This window comes from Chelonia mydas, chromosome 1, assembly GCF_015237465.2.
Source record: "Chelonia mydas isolate rCheMyd1 chromosome 1, rCheMyd1.pri.v2, whole genome shotgun sequence".
Lineage (NCBI taxonomy): Eukaryota > Metazoa > Chordata > Testudines > Cheloniidae > Chelonia > Chelonia mydas.
Genome location: NC_057849.1, coordinates 13,827,750 through 13,847,975, shown reverse-complemented (window position 1 = coordinate 13,847,975; position 20,226 = coordinate 13,827,750). Strand labels below are relative to the sequence as shown.

Genomic DNA, 20,226 nt, shown 5'->3' with positions numbered 1-20,226 from the left:
TCCCTCCACGCCAGGAGGCAGACAGGAAAACCCAGGGCTGGCCTTACCATGAGGCGAACTGAGGCGGCCGGCTGCATCAGGTGCCAGACTGTGGGGGAGGTGCCACTAGGACCCAGAGTGTAGAAAATTGTGTCTGCTGCTGGTGTATATGTATTCTCTCTGCTCTAGATGCAGAGATGGTCGAGTGCTGTGCTGGAGGAAGGAGGGCACAAGAAACATAACAGGCAGGCAGGAGAAAAGGTAAGAGGGAATAACAGAAAACAGCAGGAGCTGCAGGGAGAGAGAGGAGGAGGAGCCTCTTATGTACCTCTCTCGCACCCCCAGGAGTCTGGCACCAGCTTCTCAGGGAGCTTCCTGTTTCCTGCTGCTTCCCAGAACCCACTTGAGGAGAGCAGGCAGTCACCTGAAGTAGTAGGAGCCAGTTAGGCCCTTAAGAAGCTAATATCTTCCCTCACTCAGGCCCTGCTACCAGCCTGCTTATTTGTCCCTTCGAACTGAGTGTTGGGAGCTACTATAGCTGGCACAGAACAGCAGTCATGAGTGAAAGGAGAAAACGCCCCTCTGGGGCAGCATTCAGAAAAAAAAAGAAAGCAAAGGAAGCTTTTCTATCTAAGCAGGAAGGAGCTCTCCTGAGATACACAAACACAAATGTTCACGGTGAGCCTTCCGGCCCCAGTGAGGATGTGAGTGGTAAGGAGATGCCTGATCTTCCAATTAGTCAGAGTGTAGGTGACCTGGCAGCTACTGCAGCATCCATATCTCCATCACAAATGGATGTAACCATGCACATTCCTGAAGAAAAGTGAAGATCAGAGAAGAGTGTGGTGGAGGTGCAAGAAACAGCTGCTGCTGAGTTTAGTTCCTTAAGTCTAGATGACCCAGGACTGTGGACCCACTTGAGCAGTAGCCTGAGGGACTTCCTTGTACTGCATGGGCCACAGCAAGTGAAAAACTTCATGATCCCCAAAGACAATGAAAATAGAAGTTTCCATTCAACACATTACTGGCGTGAAATTCCCAATGGTGACAAAGTGGAGAGGCCATGGCTTATGTACTCAAAAACCCAGAATGCTGCATACTGTTTTTGTTGCAAACTCTTCCAGTCTAATGTTCCAGCCACATTGGGTTCTACAGGAACAAAGGACTGGAAAAATCTGGCTAGAAATCTGGCATGCCATGAGAAGGCAGCAAATCACCAGAGAGCATTCCATAGGGGGAAAGAGCTTGAGATGAGACTAAGGTTAAAGGCCACCATAGATGATCAGCATCAAGAGAAGATTGCATCAGAGTCTCTTTACTGGCAAAATGTTCTGAAAAGGCTCATTGCCATTGTGAGAATGCTTGCTACCCAAAACCGAGCACTGCGTGGCACTTCAGATCAGCTGTATGAGCCAAACAATGGAAACTTCCTTAAAATTGTAGAGCTGATGGCTGAGTTTGATGCTGTACTCTAGGAGCATCTAAGAAGAGTCACCACTCAAGGAATGTACACACACCACTACCTTGGAAAAGCAATTCAAAATGAGATCATACAGTTACTGGCAACAAAAGTCAAACAGAAGATTGAGGCAGATCTGAAGTCAGCAAGAGATTACTCTGTTATTCTGGACTGCACATCTGCCATCAGCCATACGGAACAAATGACTTTAATGGTGCGTTTTGTAACAACAACAGAACCTAGTGAAAATGTCCCTGCAATGGTGACGGTCAGAGAGCATTTTCTAGAATTTATTGACATTGATGATACTACAGGAGCTGGTATGACAAATGTGCTTCTTAAAAAGCTGGAAGATACGGGAATTGCGATAGCTGACATGGGAGGTCAGGGCTACGATAAGGGTGCCAACATGAGAGGAAAGAACAAGAGGAGTGGAGACACAGATCTGAGAGTTAAACCCTTGAGCTTTTTTTGTCCCATGCAGTTCTCATTCATTGAACTTGGTGGTCAGTGATGCAGCATCAGCTTCCAGTGAGGCTGCTGAATTTTTTAATGTAATTCAAAGCATCTATGTATTTTTCTCTGCATCAACTCATCGATGGCAAATTTTAAAGCAAAATCTGGGAACATCCTCTCTGACACTGAAACCACTGAGTGCCACACGATGGGAAAGTCGAGTGGAGGCGATAAAGCCTATCAAACACCAAATTGGGAAGGTAGATGATGCCAGAGTTGCCATTATAGAGGATAACGCTATGACAGGAATTGTTCGTGGGAGAAGAGTGGCAGAGGGAATCACCAGAAACATACATAACTTCAAATTTCTGTGTGACTTAGTGTTGTGGCATGACATACTGTTTGAAATAAATCTTGTAAGCAAGAGACTCCAAGGTGTTGACCTTGACATATCTGGAGCAATGGAACAACTGGACAAAGCAAAGTCATACCTACAGTCTTACCGGTCAGATGAGGGATTTCAAAACATTCTGAAGACTGCACAGAAGTTGGCAGAGGAACTTCGCACTGAAGCTATTTTCCCACCCATTCAAGAATACAAGAATCACCAAAGAAGACAACATTTTGATTACAAGGCACAGGATAATCCCGTAAGAGACCCCAAACAACAATTCAAAGTTGAATTCTTTAACCAGGTGCTAGATTGTGCAATACAGTCAGTTGAAGAACGTTTCATGCAGCTCAAGGAACACAGCAGTATATTTGGGATGTTGTATGATATTCCAAAACTCCTCACTATACCTGAAGAAGACTTACACCAGCAATGCAGGGCACTAGAGACAGTGTTGACACATGATGACATGCACAATATTGATGCAAGTGATTTAGGTGATGAACTGAAAGCCCTTTCAAGATACATTTCAGCAGCATCAACTCCAAAGGCTGTTCTGGAATATATGTGCACAAATAAGATGACCACGCTCTTTCCAAATGCTTTTGTTGCTCTGCGCATACTTCTAACACTTCCTGTGACAGTTGCCACTGGAGAACGCAGCTTCTCCAAGATGAAGTTAATAAAAACACATCTACGCTCCACAATGACACAGGAGAGGCTGGTCGGCCTTGCAACCATCTCAATAGAGCATGAGCTGGCCCAAACTGTGGACATTCAGCAGGAAGCAGTTCAAATCTTTGCAACCAAGAGGGCACGGAAAGCACCACTTTGATTATTCAAACAGATAAAAATGCCAGTGTTTACTATGCAGACAAGAAAAGTTACATTTGCTGTTCAGGCGTTTGAAAGTTAAGTGTTACTTAAAATTTTTGAACAAGGCATTTTAAGTTGTTAGTTCTCCTTTTATTGGGCAGTACCATGAGAGGAGTAGAACAGGAAGAAGGCAGAATTGAGACCTTTCAAAGTTTTGGCCCAAGCGAGAGGGTATGGGGGCGTCATTTGAGCTCCCCGCCACAGGTGCCAGCCCTGGGAAAACACAACTTCACATACACTGACCTGTGAGAACCATGGCTGGTGTATGGGTAACCACCCCAGACTACATTTGTGCACTGAAATGGACGGAAATGTTTGCTGCCTTTCTGATTTCAAAGCACTGCATAGTAGCTAGGTATTCACTCATTCTGCCACTAGAGGTCACTAAAGACAGTTGCTGGGACGGGAGCAGGCTAGACCTGTCTCCGTTCCTCTGCCTTCATTTATTTATTTTTAAGTGATTTTAGTGCTGGTTAAAAATGCCTGCTAGACAGTCCTGGAGACTGGGGATAAGCCACAGGCAAAGGCAATGCAAGCTTTCTTCAAGTCGTTCTGCCAACGTACCTCATCCCTAATCCGGAGATGCCACCTCTAGGAGAGAGAGGCTCATTAATTTCCTGTCATGGCCAGTTCAGTCCCTGGCCACTCTGCAGGAGGCTGCCAATAGGAGGACATTTAGTGCTAAGATGTGGATGCTTGTCTGCTAGGAACTGGACTGAGACCTGCCAAATTCATTACACACAGGGTGTCAAATGCTTAGCTGACCCATTCTGTACAGCTCCTCAGGTGACATTCTTCACCAGTGAGAAAGTAGTCCTGAACAGCAGGCACAAATGTCTTTCCCTTGCACCCTACAGAGGGGTGGGGGTTGGGTGGTTGAACCAGGGGTGACCGGAGAGGATAGGGAAATCTGTGCGAACCAGATTACTGGAGGGAGAGCTAGGGCAGCTTTTGGCAGCAGAGGGGGCCTGGAACCCATCCCACATTCTGCTTCTCCCTGTGTCCTGGATGCCCCTGAGTCCTTCACCTCCCTGCTGCTAATGTCCTAAATTATTCTGAAGTGCAAGTGAAAAGGCTTAATATTGAGTATAATGCTACTGAGGTTCCGATGCAAAATAATTTCACGGCATAAAGAATATATAACGTGTACAACCCATGCAGAAAACAAGTGGCCAAGGACCTGAAAGAGAGAACTGCAGATGCCACAAGCCCATCTATTGTGTGTGGAGATTTATGCAGCCATAACAGTTTGGGGGGAAGTAGGAAAAATGATAATGGAAATATCTAGAGCAATTCATTGATGCAAATAATTTAGTAATTCTGAATGATGGAGCACCTACCAAATTTAATGCAGCTGGTGGAAGTTTCTCTTGTCTAGACCTGGGAATTGCCACAAGCAACGTAGCAAGTAAACATAGCTGGGAAATCTATTAAGCAGAGGGAATGGGAAATGACCACTTCCTGACACTCATTATATGTCAAGGAAAGGCTAATACTGAAGAATATGATTGTCCCCCTACTTGGAATCTAAAAAACAAAAAAACCCCAATTGGGAACTCTTTAGCAACAAAAGTGTGGAATATGTAAAGGGGCAGTGTCATTGGCGCAGTTTGACTTTATAGTTGGGGGGGGCAGCTCCACTCAGGCCAATGGGTCTGGGCAGGGGGTGGCAAATTCCACACCTGCCTGGGGCTTGTGATGCTGAGAGTCACGGTGGGATCACCGCTGGCCTGTGGGGCCAGGCACCTGGCCCAGTGTTTTTCTAGGTCTCACACAGGGACCCTGAAGGCTCAGTCTCCGTCCCCCTTTGGTTATGTTGCTGTAGCTTCCAAGTTGCTATGCCAGGACAGGATGAGTGAGTGGTGCTGTGCGTGCGTATCTACACGTGTGAGCCTGTGTGTGTCCCTGTCTGTGAGGGTGTGAGAAACGTGAAGTATGAGAGAGGGGCTGACCCAGTGGCATGTTGCGTCTGAGGGTCCAGTGTTCCCCTGACTCGCTGGATCCCTCCCGCCATCTGCAGTGGCATGTTTCTCCAGGCTGTGCATTACCTGGGCTGCCAGTGCTGGGGCGATGGATGGCTCAGCCGGGGAGCCCCAGCCGCTGCTGCTGCCCCCTGTGGTGACCTGAGCGTGGGAGCTGCGGCCACTCAGGCATTGGCTGCTCTAGCTTGATGCCGTTGCTTTTCTGGTGCCTCCTGGTGCTGCTGCAGCAGCCTTCCTGCTGGGCTGCGGGCCCTCCCTCCCCGTATTTCATGGTGCCAGGGGACGGTGCATGCTGGGCTCCTGCTTCCCCATCACAATGCAAAGAGACATGCGGCAGCGTGGGCTCCACCAGGACCACCAAACAGCTGGCACCCTGAGCTGCTGGGGGGCCAGAAAGAGGAGGAGGTCAGGGGGCAGCTGGAAGGGGCCCATCCTGGTGCATTAAGTTAAATACACTGAGCCTTCTCCCCCGGACCATGGCACCCACCCATAAGGCCAGCCCTGTTTGGGGGGGCAATGCTCCCCCTGACCCCCACCAACTACACCCCTGGGCAGTGTATAAGTGAGAACATTGAGGAGTGCCTGGTGGTCAGAGACTTAGCAAGTGGGTCTGCCTTGCCATAAAACACAGGAAGGAGAAGAAGGAAGAGGAGGAAGGGGCTGTAGGGATAGGGGTTGCAGTCATTGCCTAGAAGGAAAGGAAGTTAGCCAGGGTCAAGGAGAAACCCAGGGGAGAGTGTTAAATAGGCAAGATACAGCAAATCCATACACTGGTGATAAGTGGGCATGCTACTCCCAGATGTTTGCTGACAGCTCCAAAGATGTAAGAACAGGAAGAAAGGGAACAGCATGGTACATTTTTCGGCTTGGAATCAAGAAAGCTCTAAGGCTATCAATTTGGTTGCCATTCTGATGGTTGAATTGTCAGGTATAATGTTGGTATTAAATTGAGTCACAGATGTGCGCCCAGCCGCCTTGGCCATCCTGCCTCATTCCTTCTCAGGATTACTAGCAATCAGAAATGGCACTTCTGGTTGCAGAGATGATATACTTAATGAAATATCACTGGTAACAAGAGAATTGACGCAGCTGGGTGTAATCACAGTAGTACGTGGATGCCAGCGCATGTAGGGGTGATGGGTAATGAGCTGGCAGACAAAAAATGCTGTCCAACACAAGCAACTCGATCCCTTTAAGTAAACTGGAGTCTAAAAATCTAATTACAAACGAGTTAAGAGAGGAATGGCAAGAAATACGGGCAACAGAAAGAAAGGGGGAAAAGTCCATGAAAAACACCCAAGAGTCAAAAATACTTATAGACTTCACGACCCGACGAGAAGAAGGGAAGTGGATTTATGTTGAATTTTAACTGGCCATTGTGGCTTAAATAGCAATTTGTTTCAAATAACAAAGATGGATTGAGAGAAACATGCAAGGGCCAGGAAACAGTTTATCAGTGCAAAGAGTGTACCATCGAAAGGGGGGATTTATATGAAAAATTCAAGGCATTTAGCCTATTAAAGAGAAGGTTGAGGGGTGATTCGATCACAGTCTATAAGTACCTACATGGGGAACAGACATTTGATAATATAGGACTCTTCAATCTAGCAGACAAAGATGTAACAAGAGCCAATGGCTGGAAGTTGAAGCTAGACAAATTCAGACTAGAAATAAGGGGCAAACTTTTAACAGTCAGGGTAATTAACCTTTGGGACAATTTACCAAGGGATGCAGTGGATTCTCAATCATTGCCAATTTTAAAATCAATCTTTAGATGTTTTCCTAAACAAGCTGCTCTAGGAATTATTTTGGGGAAGTTCTGTGGGCTGGGCTGTAGAGGAGGTCAGACGAGATGATCACAGTGGTCCCTTCTGGCCTTGGAATCTGTGAATCTATAAACCAGCAGCAGTCAGTACAACAGACTGGACGTGTTCCAGCCCAGCAAATCAGGCTGTGGTAGATTCTATGGTCTGTGTTAATACATGAGGGCAGATCGGAGGATCACAGTGGTCCCTTCTGGTTTTAACATATTCATCCTTTTGATCTACTTTTTGATAAACTAAATAGATTGAGGCATTTTTTCCAGGCCTCAAATAATTTTTGTGGCTCTTGTCTTCACTTTCTCCAGTTTTCAACATTCTTTTTAAAATGTGGCCACGAGAACTGGACGGGTAGTCCAGTATCAGTCTCACCAGTGTCAGCCCTGCAAGGAAACAGAAGAGAATACCAGCTGGGGTTAAATTGTTTTAAGGGTGAACTCTGGTTCCTTTTAGGAAAGTTAATCTTTAATTGGTAGAGAAGTCTAACATTTCCGAAACTGTTCTTATGGAACTGAAAAGTCACAAAAGCCTGGGAAAGTGGGATGGGAACGCATCCGGTTTAATATAAGGGCAAAGAGCTCCAGCCAAGAAAGGTTGCAGAAGTTTAATATGTGAAAACAAACTTAAAATTAAAACTCTGGGGCCCTTTAGAAAAGTATCCTTGCTCTCTGCAGCAGAGGAAAAGAGAGAGACAATTTACACTGGAATTGGATTAAGTTTCTCTCTTTACTTTGAAGCGTGGAAGGAACTCACTGGTGTCAAATGTCAGTGGGACAGAGCGGAGAATACTTCATAGATATGTAGGTCAGAAGGGACCATTATGATCATCTAGTCTGACCTCCCACATAACGCAGGCCACAGAATTTCACCCACCACTCCTGCAAAAAATCTCACACCTTTATCTGTGCTATTGAAGTCCTCAAATCGTAGTTTAAAGACCTCAAGGAGCAAAGAATCCTCCAGCAAGTGACCCGTGCCCGATGGTACAGAGGAAGGCGAAAAACCTCCAGGGTCTCTTCCAATCTGCCCTGGAGGAAAATTCCTTCCCGACCCCAAATATGGCGATCAGCTAAACCCTGAGCATATGGGCAAGATTCATCAGCCAGATACTACAGAAAATTCTTTCCTGGGTAACTCAGATCCCACCCCATCTAATATCCCATCACAGGCCATTGGGCCTATTTACCATGAATATTTAATTACCAAAACCATGTTATCCCATCATACCATCTCCTCCATAAACTTATCGAGTTTAATCTTAAAGCCAGATAGATCTTTTGCCCCCACTGCTTTCCTTGGAAGGCTATTCCAAAACTTCACTCCTCTGATGGTTAGAAACCTTCGTCTAATTTCTAGTCTAAATTTCCTGGTGGCCAGTTTATATCCATTTGTTCTTGTGTCCACATTGGTACTGAGCTTAAATAATTCCTCTCCCTCTCTGGTATTTATCCCTCTGATATATTTATAGAGAACAATCATATCTCCCCTCAACCTTCTTTTAGTTAGGCTAAACAAGCCAAGCTCCTTGAGTCTCCTTTCATAAGACAAGTTTTCCATTCCTTGGATCATCCTAGTAGCCCTTCTCTGTACCTGTTCCAGTTTGAATTCATCCTTCTTAAACATGGGAGACCAGAACTGCACACAGTATTCCAGGTGAGGTTTCACCAGTGCCTTGTATAACGGTACTAACACCTCCTTATCCCTACTGGAAATACCTCTCCTGATGCATCCCAAGACCGCATTAGCTTTTTTCACGGCCATATCACATTGGCGGCTCATAGTCATCCTGTGATCAACCAATACTCCAAGGTCCTTTTCCTCCTCCGTTACTTCTAATTGATGCGTCCCTAGCTTATAACTAAAATTCTTGTTATTAATCCCTAAATGCATGACCTTACACTTCTCACTATTAAATTTCATCCTATTACTATTACACCAGTTTACAAGGTCATCCAGATCCTCCTGTAGGGTATCCCTGTCCTTCTCTAAATTGGCAATACCTCCCAGCTTTGTATCATCCGCAAACTTTATTAGCACACTCCCACTTTTTGTGCCGAGGTCAGTAATAAAAAGATTAAATAAGATTGGTCCCAAAACCGATCCTTGAGGAACTCCACTGGTAACCTCCCTCCAGTCTGACAGTTCACCTTTCAGTAGGACCCGTTGTAGTCTCCCCTTTAACCAATTCCTTATCCACCTTTCAATTTTTCTATTGATCCCCATTTTATCCAATTTAACTAATAATTCCCCATGTGGCATGGTATCAAATGCCTTACTGAAATCTAGGTAAATTAGATCCACTGCATTTCCTTTGTCTAAAAAATCTGTTACTTTCTCAAAGAAGGAGATCAGGCTGGTTTGGCATGATCTACCTTTTGTAAAACCATGTTGTATTTTGTCCCATTTACCATTGACTTCAATGTCCTTAACTACCTTCTCCTTCAAAATTTTTTCCAAGACCTTGCATACTACAGATGTCAAACTAACAGGCCTATAATTACCCGGATCACTTTTTTTCCCTTTCTTAAAAATAGGAACTATGTTAGCAATTCTCCAATCATACGGTACAACCCCTGAGTTTACAGATTCATTAAAAATTCTTGCTAATGGGCTTGCAATTTCATGTGCCAACTCCTTTAATATTCTTGGATAAAGATTATCTGGGCCCTTCCATTTAGTCCCATTAAGCTGTTTGAGTTTCACTTCTACCTCAAATATGGTAATGTCTACCTCCATATCCTCATTCCCATTTGTCATGCTACTATTATCCCTAAGATCCTCTTTAATCTTATTAAAGACTGACGCAAAGTATTTGTTTAGATATTGGGCCATGCCTAGATTATCCTTGACCTCCACTCCATCCTCAGTGTTTAGCGGTCCCACTTCTTCTTTCTTTGTTTTCTTCTTATTTATATGGCTATAGAACCTTTTACTATTGGTTTTCATTCCCTTTGCAAGGTCCAACTCTACTTGACTTTTAGCCTGTCTCACTTTATCCCTACATGTTCTGACCTCAATAAGGTAGCTTTCCTTGCTGATCCCTCCCTTCCTCCGCTGTATGATAGTTTCATAATGTGCAATACCAATCCTGGGCATTGTGACATGGCAGGTGTTGATTTTAACATGTAACGTGTGTAGCTTTGCTTTTTGGTTATCTGTGTTTTTCATTTCTTGTCAGTTTGACAAACCGAGTAGGGGTGGCATGAGGAAAACCCACCTAGAAGAGCAAGTGTAATGCACAAATTGAAGTATTGGGGCAACGTGTGTTAGGAGCCGATTTGTATAAGATGTATGGAAATGGTTTCAATAAACATGCTTCAGTGGCTAAAAGAGGAGGCTCTAACCCGGGACTAAGAGGCCTCAGAGCTTTTGAAAATCCAACTGGGCATCTCTGTACCTTTAAAATCTGGCCCTTAGTCTTTCAGTCCTCCATCTGTACCACTGGGATACCAGCACTTCCCTACCTCATAGGCATTGTGAGAATAAATCCATTAGAGACTGTGAGCCACACAAATGCTAGGGTAACAGGGCCATGTAAGTCCCCAAGGTAGATAGTGCTAGCCAGGTGCTCCACAGTGGTGGGTAAGCAGTATTATCCCTATTTTGCAACTGGGTAAACTGAGGCCGAGAGAAGGGAAAAATGTGCCCAGGGTTACACAGTGATCCCGTGGCAGAATCAGGAACAGAACCCGGGACACCTGTATCCCCAGCAACTGCTCAGTCCACCCTGACTATAACATCTTTCAGCAGCGTCAGATCCCATGTTCATGCCTTTTTGTTTAAACAAGGGAAAAACAAAGGTCAAAGAACTCGGGGTGAATTTTCCCATTCACTAGGGCCCCAACCCTGCAAACATTTATGCAAGTGCTTGACACAGAGCCTGGGAACAGCCTCATGGACTTCAACTGGCCCACTCCTGTAAAGCTAAGCGGGTGTCTAAGCATTTGTAGACTCAGGGCCTGGGACACCATCATTTTACTTAACAAGCCATGAAGGCAAGGGCAGTGACAGGAGATAAGGGATGGGGCTGGCTGCAGCACGATAGAACATATCACACAGGGCACGTAAATACAGGGCAGGGATTTCTTTTTCAATCAGTTCATCAACTGGAGGCTGGGCCAACATTTTTCTGTTTCTGAAAAAAAAAACAACCCCCAGTCCTGACGTAAACCGCTTTTTTATGCCTTATTAAGGATAAACTATGTGCTATGTCAGCACTCCGGGCTGTTTTGACAACCTGCTCCTGGGGCAGGATTCAGCCCTGGTGTAAACCGGTTACGTCATTGGGCCCACGTGCCCCCTGGCTCTCGCCCAATTAACCCCGCATGGTCAGAGAGGGCCCTTTCCAGCTGGTAAATGCAAGTCCCTTGTACATATTGTAACTCAGGCTTCCTCCCTAACCCACAAGGCTGGCTGGGATCTCAGCTTTCCCTCTGTGTGCATGGTACGTTTGGCAGCTCGGAAGAGTAGAGATGGCAAATGCTTTGGTGCTTTGTGCCAAAGCTGCTACAGACACTAGATACCAGTAATGGACATTTGAAAATGCCGTGCTAGCCCAAGCACCGTGCGGCTCTGCCTGACAAGCTCAGCTGCGCACTCAGATATAAGGGAGCCGCACTATTAGTGACCCATATTAATGACTCTTTCTGCAAGGTGCTTAGCCAGCTGGCTGGGCTGTGGGGTGCTTTCCAGGTCTGGCTGAGAGACCTTGTGGCTCTTCTGACAGGCTGAGTGCCGTTGCCTAACCCTGGAGGCACTCAGTTCCTTGCAAGGCCAGGCCACTGGTCTCATGTCACTTTTCAGAGCCATGGGTGGTATTTGTAGATCTGTAATAGCCCACCGTGGAACAGCATTCACACTTGTAACTAATGGGGTAGGGGACAGGGCCTTCCAAATTTACAAGGGAACACACAAGAGCCAGTGGGGCCAGGGACACTAAAGAGGACAGGGGAACACACAGGAGCTGATGGGGACGGAGTCCAGTACAGGGATAGATATTGCCTGGCAGAATAAGGAAGGCTAATGGGGAGCAGGGGGCAGAGAGGCCCACAACCTCCCTTCCCCTCTACACACACTCTTCTCCCCAAATGCTCCATTCTACCACATCTGAGTTCATGGGGGTCTCGATTCCAGCTCGCACGTCACCATCTCACTTCCACGCTTCGCACTGATTGGCAGCCACAGCGGAGGCACCAGGAACTGCTGGGGCACAGAGACTGAACAACCCTAGAGGAACTTCATAGGGCATGTTGCCAGGCCAGTGTGGGGGGAACCTTGCTCTGTAGATGAGCAGAGAGCACGTCCAACACTAAATCCACCCAAACTTATGCCTATATGCAGATTAGCTTATTAAAAAGTTTGCATAAAATGTCACCCATAGAGCAGGATGGAACCTGGCTAATGCTTGCTTACCTGCCCATCGCTGCTCGAGCATGCAGGTCTGAGGCAGTAGGTTATTGCCATACTGGAAATGGTCATGTCACGCAGTGAGTTCTCAGGGGACCCCCTGCCGCCATTGGTGGATGCCCAGGGACCCCCCGCCCCCATTGGTGGGCGTGTGCAGTTGGCACAGGTGGGAGCTGCTCACACGCTGTGGAACTGACCCAGGCAGCCTAGGGGGTGGCGGCTGGAATGGGACATGGGGAAGGGGGATTTTGTGCTCTTGCCCAACGTGCCAGTGCCCCAGAGGGCTGAAAGTTCAGGGCCTGGGGAGGTCCAACCCATCTTTGTCCAGGAAGCCCAGGCTCAAGAGCGGGAACGGTGCGGCACACTCCGACAAGCAGAGTTACCAGGAAGTTGCTTTCCCTGCCTCCCCAGAGTGAAGCGAGGACTCCTGAATGGATGCGAGCCCCCAAGGGTGAAGCTCTCAGGTACGGCACCAGCTGTGCACGCTGCCTCCCTAGCACCCATCATTGTGTCTCATCCCACCTCAGTAAGGACCCACACAGCCCCTAGCCGCTGTTAAAGCAGCCAGCAGGAGTGACTTGTAGCAATGGTGAGTTCTGTGAGCCCACCAGCGGGAGATCTGGATCACACACGCCCAGCGGCAGAGTTAGCTGCATCTTCTCCCCCAATGGCAGGAGGAGAATGTCTCTACCAGATCTTCAGCATTGCAGGGGGACAGTTAAGGGTTCACCTCCCCGTCTCTCACCTGATCACAGCTCTCTGTAACAACAGATGCCAGCTTTGTCTAAGGGCAATAATTCTCCTTGTAGGACTAGCGAGGAATGACACAGTGCCAGTGCTACACCCCTGTGGCTGTCCTTGCACCACACAACCACAAGAGGGCATGCCCGGCCTGCTGAATGAGAAGCTGGTTCTTTGTACACAGGCAGAGTCCTGGCCAGGCCAAGCTTTGGATTCCAGCAGCGAAAGGCGGATGGGGGAGGAACCAAGATACTTCCCCGGCGGTGTTTTGGCACCCAGGCTGGCCTGGCGGAGAGCCCACTGCCAGGAAAGTCACAGGCCCTCAGAGGACATGGCAGTGGGTAGCAAGCAAACCAGACATCCCAAGGAAGGTTGAAGTTCTAGGCCTGAGCCTGCTCCTGTTGTAGGCAAAGCTGCCACTGACTTCACTGGGGGGGTCGGATCAGGCCCCAGTGCTGCTGGCCTCTGCTGCTCGCTCGGAAGTGGGGAAGGAAGCGCTGACCATCGGAAGGACCGTTAACACAAATCTCACCCTTTCAGTCTGAGGAGCCCTCCCCTGGGACAGAAGAACACCATCTTGCTCAGGCTACCAGGAAGCAGAACCGCTGGCTGGCCTTGTGGTTAAAGCACTGAGTTGGGACTCAGGACATCGAGGTTCAATTCCCAGCTCTGCCACTGACTCAGCCAAGTCCTTTCATGCCGCAGTTCCGCATCCATAAAATGGGGCAGATAGTCCTTCTGCTCTCCCTCGCTCAGCACGTCCTGTATATTCAGATTATAAGCCCTTGGGGCCGGGGCTGTCCCTTCCTATGTATATGTGCAGCACCCACCTCAAAGAGGCCTTTAGGTGCTGCGAATAATAATTTAGTAGCCATCAAGCCCATTATAAGCCCCAGACACAGTATCTTGTCTGTGAAATGGAAGGATGCGAACAGCTGCCTTAACATCCCCCCGCCGGATGCTTCCCCACCAGCATCTGTTACACTAATTCAATAATTTCTCCATTGTTAAGGTTGTAACGTGGGCCCAGTTTTTAATCCTGCTTATCGTTTTCGGGAGTTTAAAGAAAAAATGCTACAGTGGAATTTCAGTTGGCAGTAAATTGATTTTAGTGGCATTTAAATATGTATCTTTTATGGTAGGGAGTTGGACCAAAACATCAAATTTTCCAAGCCCTTATTAAAGGCCAGATTCTGATAGCCTTATGGTGTGCAGCACTTTATTCTAGGAGTCGTCTCACTGATTTCAACGGGGCTACGCACAGACAACGGTGCTAACTCACATTAAGGTTACCAAAATCTGGCCCAAAATGATTTCAGCTGAAGCATGGGCTGGTTGGAGAAGCCAGTGTCAAGGAAAATCAGAGCCTGTTGCTCAGTGTCTTTAAACACAGTGATACTCGACCATGTATCTGTCACACACAGAATAGGTAAAGCACATATGGTGGCAAGACCAGGTTTGTTCTGTGTTTATACAGCACCTAGCACAGTGGGATGCTGGTCCATGACTGGGGCTTCTAGCCACTACCGTAATACAGCTAATCAGATTAAGTGGGGAGTTACTGTATTTAGTCTGCAGAAGAGAAGAATTAGGGGGGATTTGATAGCTGCTTTCAACTACCTGAAAGGGGATTCCAGAGAGGATGGATCTAGACTGTTCTCAGTGGTAGCAGATGACAGAACAAGGAGTAATGGTCTCAAGTTGCAGTGGGGGAGGGCTAGGTTGGATATTTGGAAAAACTTCTTCAGTAGGAGGGTGGTGAAGCATTGGAATGGGTTACCTAGGGAGGTGGTGGAATCTTCTGATTCTCCAACAGTGCCCTGTCACTGGCCCCAGTTCAGTAAACGCTTAAGCTCATGTTGAAGTCTATCCCTATTCAGGACAATACTTAAGCACATGCTTAACTTTAATAACAGGCCTTAAGCACATGCTTAGATTTTGTCCTGAGCAGGGATGCTTTTCTGACTCGCAGCCAGCATGAGTAATGGTCAGAGTGGGGTTGAGTCCTTTGCATCTCAGCTGTGGCGGAGTCTGACACAGCCCCCAGGAACTGAACTGAGACCACCAGCGTATTCCAGTCCCTTCCATTGTCAGATGGCAATAAGCTCACATGACTATCAGCATCAAGTAGATTTGAATCAGTGGACTGGACTTGAAAGACTTCTTATTAATCCCCGCAAGCCATCTAGTCCCCCTGCTGAGAGGCATTTTAACAATGTCTCCTAGCTAGCAGCATTTAGGTCAGTTCAATTCTCTCATGTAATATACTAACATCAGACACACACATTCTATACACCAAGGGGAGGAAGGAATGTGGACCGATCTCATCTGAAGCCAATGTTTGGAACAGGTGCAGAGAAAGGCTAATAGGATGATCTGAGGAATAAAAACCTACCTTGTGAGAGGAGACTCAGAGCTCCTTAGCTTGTTTAGCCTATCCAAAAGAAGGCTGAGGGGAGATTGAAATTTATAGATTGTTCTCTATAAATACATCAGAGGCATAAATACCAGGGAGGGAAGAAGAGTTATTTAAGTTAAGTGCCAATGTGGACCCAAGAAAAAATGGCTATAAACTGGCCATCAACAAGTTTATGCTTGAAATTAGGCAAAGGTTTCTTAACCATCAGAGGAGTGAAGTTTTGGAACAGCTTTCCAACAGGAGCAGTGGGGGCAAAAAACCTACCTGGCTTAAAGACTGAGCTTGATCAGTTTATGGAGGGGATGATGTGATGGGACTGCCTACAATGGCATGTGGTCTCTTGGCGACTGCCAGTAGCAAAAATCCCCAACAGCCAGAGACAGGACGCTAGATGGGGATGGCTCTGAGTTACTACAGAGAATTCTTTCCCAGGTATCTGCCTGGTGGGTCTTGCCCACATGCTCAGGGTCCAACTGATCACCATATGTAGGGTCGGGAAGGAATTTTCCGTCAGGTCAGATTGGCCAAGACCCTGGGGTTTTTCTGCCTTCTTCTGCAGCATGGGGCACGGGTCACTTGCAGGTTTAAACTAGGGTAAACGGTGAATTCTCTGTAACTTGAAGTCTTTAAACCATGATTTGAGAACTTCAGTAATTCAGTCAGAGGTTAGGGGTCTATTACAGGAGTGGGTAAGTGAGATTGTGGCCTGCAAAGTGCAGGGCATCAAACTAGATGATCATGATGGTCCCTTCTGACCTTAAAGTCTATGAGTCTTGACAGGGATGAATTTGGCTCAATATTTGCACAATGGGGAAAGTCTAACTGAAGTACCAGGCATTTACACTAGTCCCAGTAGACAAATGGAAAACTCTTCCCCATGTTCCCGATAAAGTGGCATAATTTCTGGCAGCCGAAAGCCCATTAACAATAGAACAGAGCTGCCCAGCAAGCATGTGCCGATCTCCCAGTCCTCTCTCTGATTACATGGCTCACAGGATTGACTGGGGATGCAGGGCCTTTTCCCTATAGGTCACTGGCTTAGATCTGGCCAGCTTGAGAGTGAGCAGAAGTTACCCCATGAGTTCCCAGTGTGACGCTTTGGCCAAAAGTGCCCATGCACTCCTGGGATGCATAACCAAGGAGTCTCAAGTAGGAGCAGAGAGGTTATTGTACTGCTGTAGTTGGCACTGGTACGCCCGCTGCTGGAATACTGTGTCCAATTCTGGTGCCCACATATCAAGAAAGATGCTGATAAATTGAAGAGGGACCAGAGGAGAGCCACAAGACTGATTAAAGGGTTAGAAAACCTGCCTTAGAGTGATAGACTCAGAGAGCTCAAATCTATTTAGTTTAACAAAACGAAGGTTAAAGGGGGACTTGATTACAATCTATAAGTACCTACATGGGGGACAAATATTTAATAATGGGCTCTTCAATCTAGCAGAGAGAGGTCTAACGTGATCCAGTGGCTGGAAGTTGAAGCTAGACAAATTCAGACTGGAAAGAAGGTGTAAATTTTTACCAGGGAGAGTAATTAACCACTGAAACAATTTACCATGGTGGATGCTGACAATTTTTAAATCACAACTGGGTGTTTTTCTATAAGATCTGTTCCAGGAATTATTTGGGGCAGTTCTCTGGCCTGTGTTACACAGGAGATCAGACCCAGATGATCACAATGGTCCCTTCTGGCCCTGGAATCTACGAACCACTGTGCCATGGCCATTCGGTGAAATAAAGGGGTGTATCAGGTCAGTGCCTAGCAGACAGGCGTCCACAATCACAATTTGCTTCCTGGTTGGTAGCCTCAGCAGAGAGGCAGGACTGACTGGGGTGTGCCACCCCAGAGGGCAATGTGGAGGAAGCTTGCGGCGCTGCTGCCCATACTGTACCTGTTCTCTGGATAAGTAGGATGTCAGACACCGGGCTGTCAAGTCAGCCTCTTTCCCCAGCCCTGCATTGATGGATTGTTCTGTTTTTGACTTTGCTTTCCTCCCTCAGCCAGCCCACCCCAAACGGGAAGCGATATCTGCCGCTCCTTTCCATGGCTGGGATGTGGAACGATTCCATGGCAAACAGTGCAGCTTGGCAAAAATAACCCTTTTCCTAGGAACCTCACAGTAGCATTTCCAGCTTGTGGCAAGGAGCCCGTCCGGCTGGGGGACTCGGGAGAGCAGTCAGTTGGGGCAGGGTCCTTACCCCCCACTCCCAGACTAGTTAAATGGTGGAGCGTAATTCCTTGGACTTCGACACTGTTGCAATCAGCTCAGTGGTGGTGATTCCACTGGACTTCAGCACTGCCCACCACAGCTGGGAGCAGGGATGCAGGAACAGCCAGACATTCCCCAGCTCTGGGATGGTGCAGACAGTCCAGATCTGCACCTGGCCAGCCTGCCGCCCTCTCTGCCCAACTCCATGCCTTGCATTCCTTGCCCAGGGAGGCACTGTGCTCTCTCTTCACATGACATGACATTGTCACGGGTTGGCTCCCTGCTGTGCTCATGTTGGCATGGGCAACCTCCCCCCGCCCCCCCCCAGGCTGTGCATGCCCCCGAAAGCAGCTCTCGGCATGCTTTGCAATCCAGCTCCTCAGCCCAAGATTCTTCCTCTGCAAATGGTTCGTAGCCAAGACGCACTGCACAGGGCAGAACTTCGTGTAGCCTGGGGCAAGGATCCACAGCACAACCCCTTGAACTCCTCCTTGAGAACTCATCTGTTGAGCAAGTCAGTTGTTCAGTCCCTGCAAGGAAGCAGCTTTACATGGAGCCCATCAGCCTAAAACAGCTTTATCAGGCAGGGTCATGATTGGTACCATCCAACATTCAGGCAAGGCAGATGAACCGGACCCAGTGGGACACCAGCATCACACCAGGGGGCAGTCTAATCTCACACGCCTTGCTGCACTGCTTAGGAGAGGAGAGCCCGGTTCCAACAGGACAATGCATGGATTGGCTAACAGAGCTGGAGATGAGGCAGAGAAGCACCCGCTCTACCTTGCCAGGAGAGACTCATTGTAACCCAGGTTTCAGAGTAACAGCCGTGTTAGTCTGTATTCGCAAAAAGAAAAGGAGTACTTGTGGCACCTTAGAGACTAACCAATTTATTTGAGCATAAGCTTTCGTGAGCTACAGCTCACTTCATCGGATGCATACTGTGGAAAGTACAAAAGATCTTTTTATACACACAAACCATGAAAAAATGGGTGTTTACCACTATAAAAGGTTTTCTCGCCCCCCACCCCACTCTCCTGCTGGTAATACCTTATCTAAAGTGATCACTCTCCTTACAATGTGTATGATAATCAAGGTGGGCCATTTCCAGCACAAATCCAGGGTTTAACAAGAACATCGGGGGGGGGGGGGGGTGAGAAAAAACAAGGGGAAATAGGTTACCTTGCATAATGACTTAGCCACTCCCAGTCTCTATTCAAGCCTAAGTTAAATGTATCCAATTTGCAAATGAATTCCAATTCAACAGTCTCTCGCTGGAGTCTGGTTTTGAAGTTTTTTTGTTGTAATATCACAACTTTCATGTCTGTAATCGCGTGACCAGAGAGATTGAAGTGTTCTCCGACTGGTTTATGAATGTTATAATTCTTGACATCTGATTTGTGTCCATTTATTACGTAGAGACTGTCCAGTTTGACCAATGTACATGGCAGAGGGCCATTGCTGGCACATGATGGCATATATCACATTGGTGGATGTGCAGGTGAACGAGCCTCTGATAGCGTGGCTGATGTGATTAGGCCCTGTGATGGTGTCCCCTGAATAGATATGTGGGCACAGTTGGCAACGGGCTTTGTTGCAAGGATAGGTTCCTGGGTTAGTGGTTCTGTTGTGTGGTTGCTGGTGAGTATTTGCTTCAGGTTGGGGGGCTGTCTGTAGGCAAGGACTGGCCTGTCTCCCTAGATTTGTGAGAGTGTTGGGTCATCCTTCAGGATAGGTTGTAGATCCTTAATAATGCGTTGGAGGGGTTTTAGTTGGGGGCTGAAGGTGACGGCTAGTGGCGTTCTGTTATTTTCTTTGTTAGGCCTGTCCTGTAGTAGGTGACTTCTGGGAACTCTTCTGGCTTCATCAATCTGTTTCTTCACTTCCGCAGGTGGGTATTATAGTTGTAAGAATGTTTGATAGAGATCTTGTAGGTGTTTGTCTCTGTCTGAGGGGTTGGAGCAAATGTGGTTGTATTGCAGAGCTTGGCTGTAGACAATGGATCATGTGGTGTGGTCTGGGTGAAAGCTGGAGGCATGTAGGTAGGAATAATGGTCAGTAGGTTTCCGGTATAGGGTGGTGTTTATGTGACCATCGTTTATTAGCACTGTAGTGTCCAGGAAGTGGATCTCTTGTGTGGACTGGACCAGGCTGAGGTTGATAGTGGGGTGGAAATTGTGGAAATCATGGTGGAATTCCTCAAGGGCTTCTTTTCCATGGGTCCAGATGATGAAGATGTCATCAATATAGCGCAAGCAGAGTAGGGGCGTTAGAGGATGAGAGCTGAGGAAGCGTTATTCTAAGTCAGCCATAAAAATGTTGGCATACTGTGGGGCCATGCAGGTACCCATAGCAGTGCCGCTGATTTGAAGGTATACATTGTCCCTAAATGTAAAATAGTTATGGGTAAGGACAAAGTCACAAAGGTCAGCCACCAGGTTAGCCGTGACATTATCGGGGATAGTGTTCTTGATGGCTTGTAGTCCA

General features: G+C 47.3%; 1 long non-coding RNA gene across 1 annotated transcript in view; it reads right to left on the bottom strand.

Moving 5' to 3' along the window:
- Positions 1 to 6,338: 6,338 nt before the first annotated feature.
- Positions 6,339 to 20,226, bottom strand: part of LOC119565197 — a 31,265-nt gene continuing 17,377 nt past the window's right edge. The window contains exon 3 of the long non-coding RNA XR_005223841.2: positions 6,339 to 7,346. This is a non-coding gene — a long non-coding RNA (uncharacterized LOC119565197). The remainder of the gene's footprint in view (positions 7,347 to 20,226) is intronic.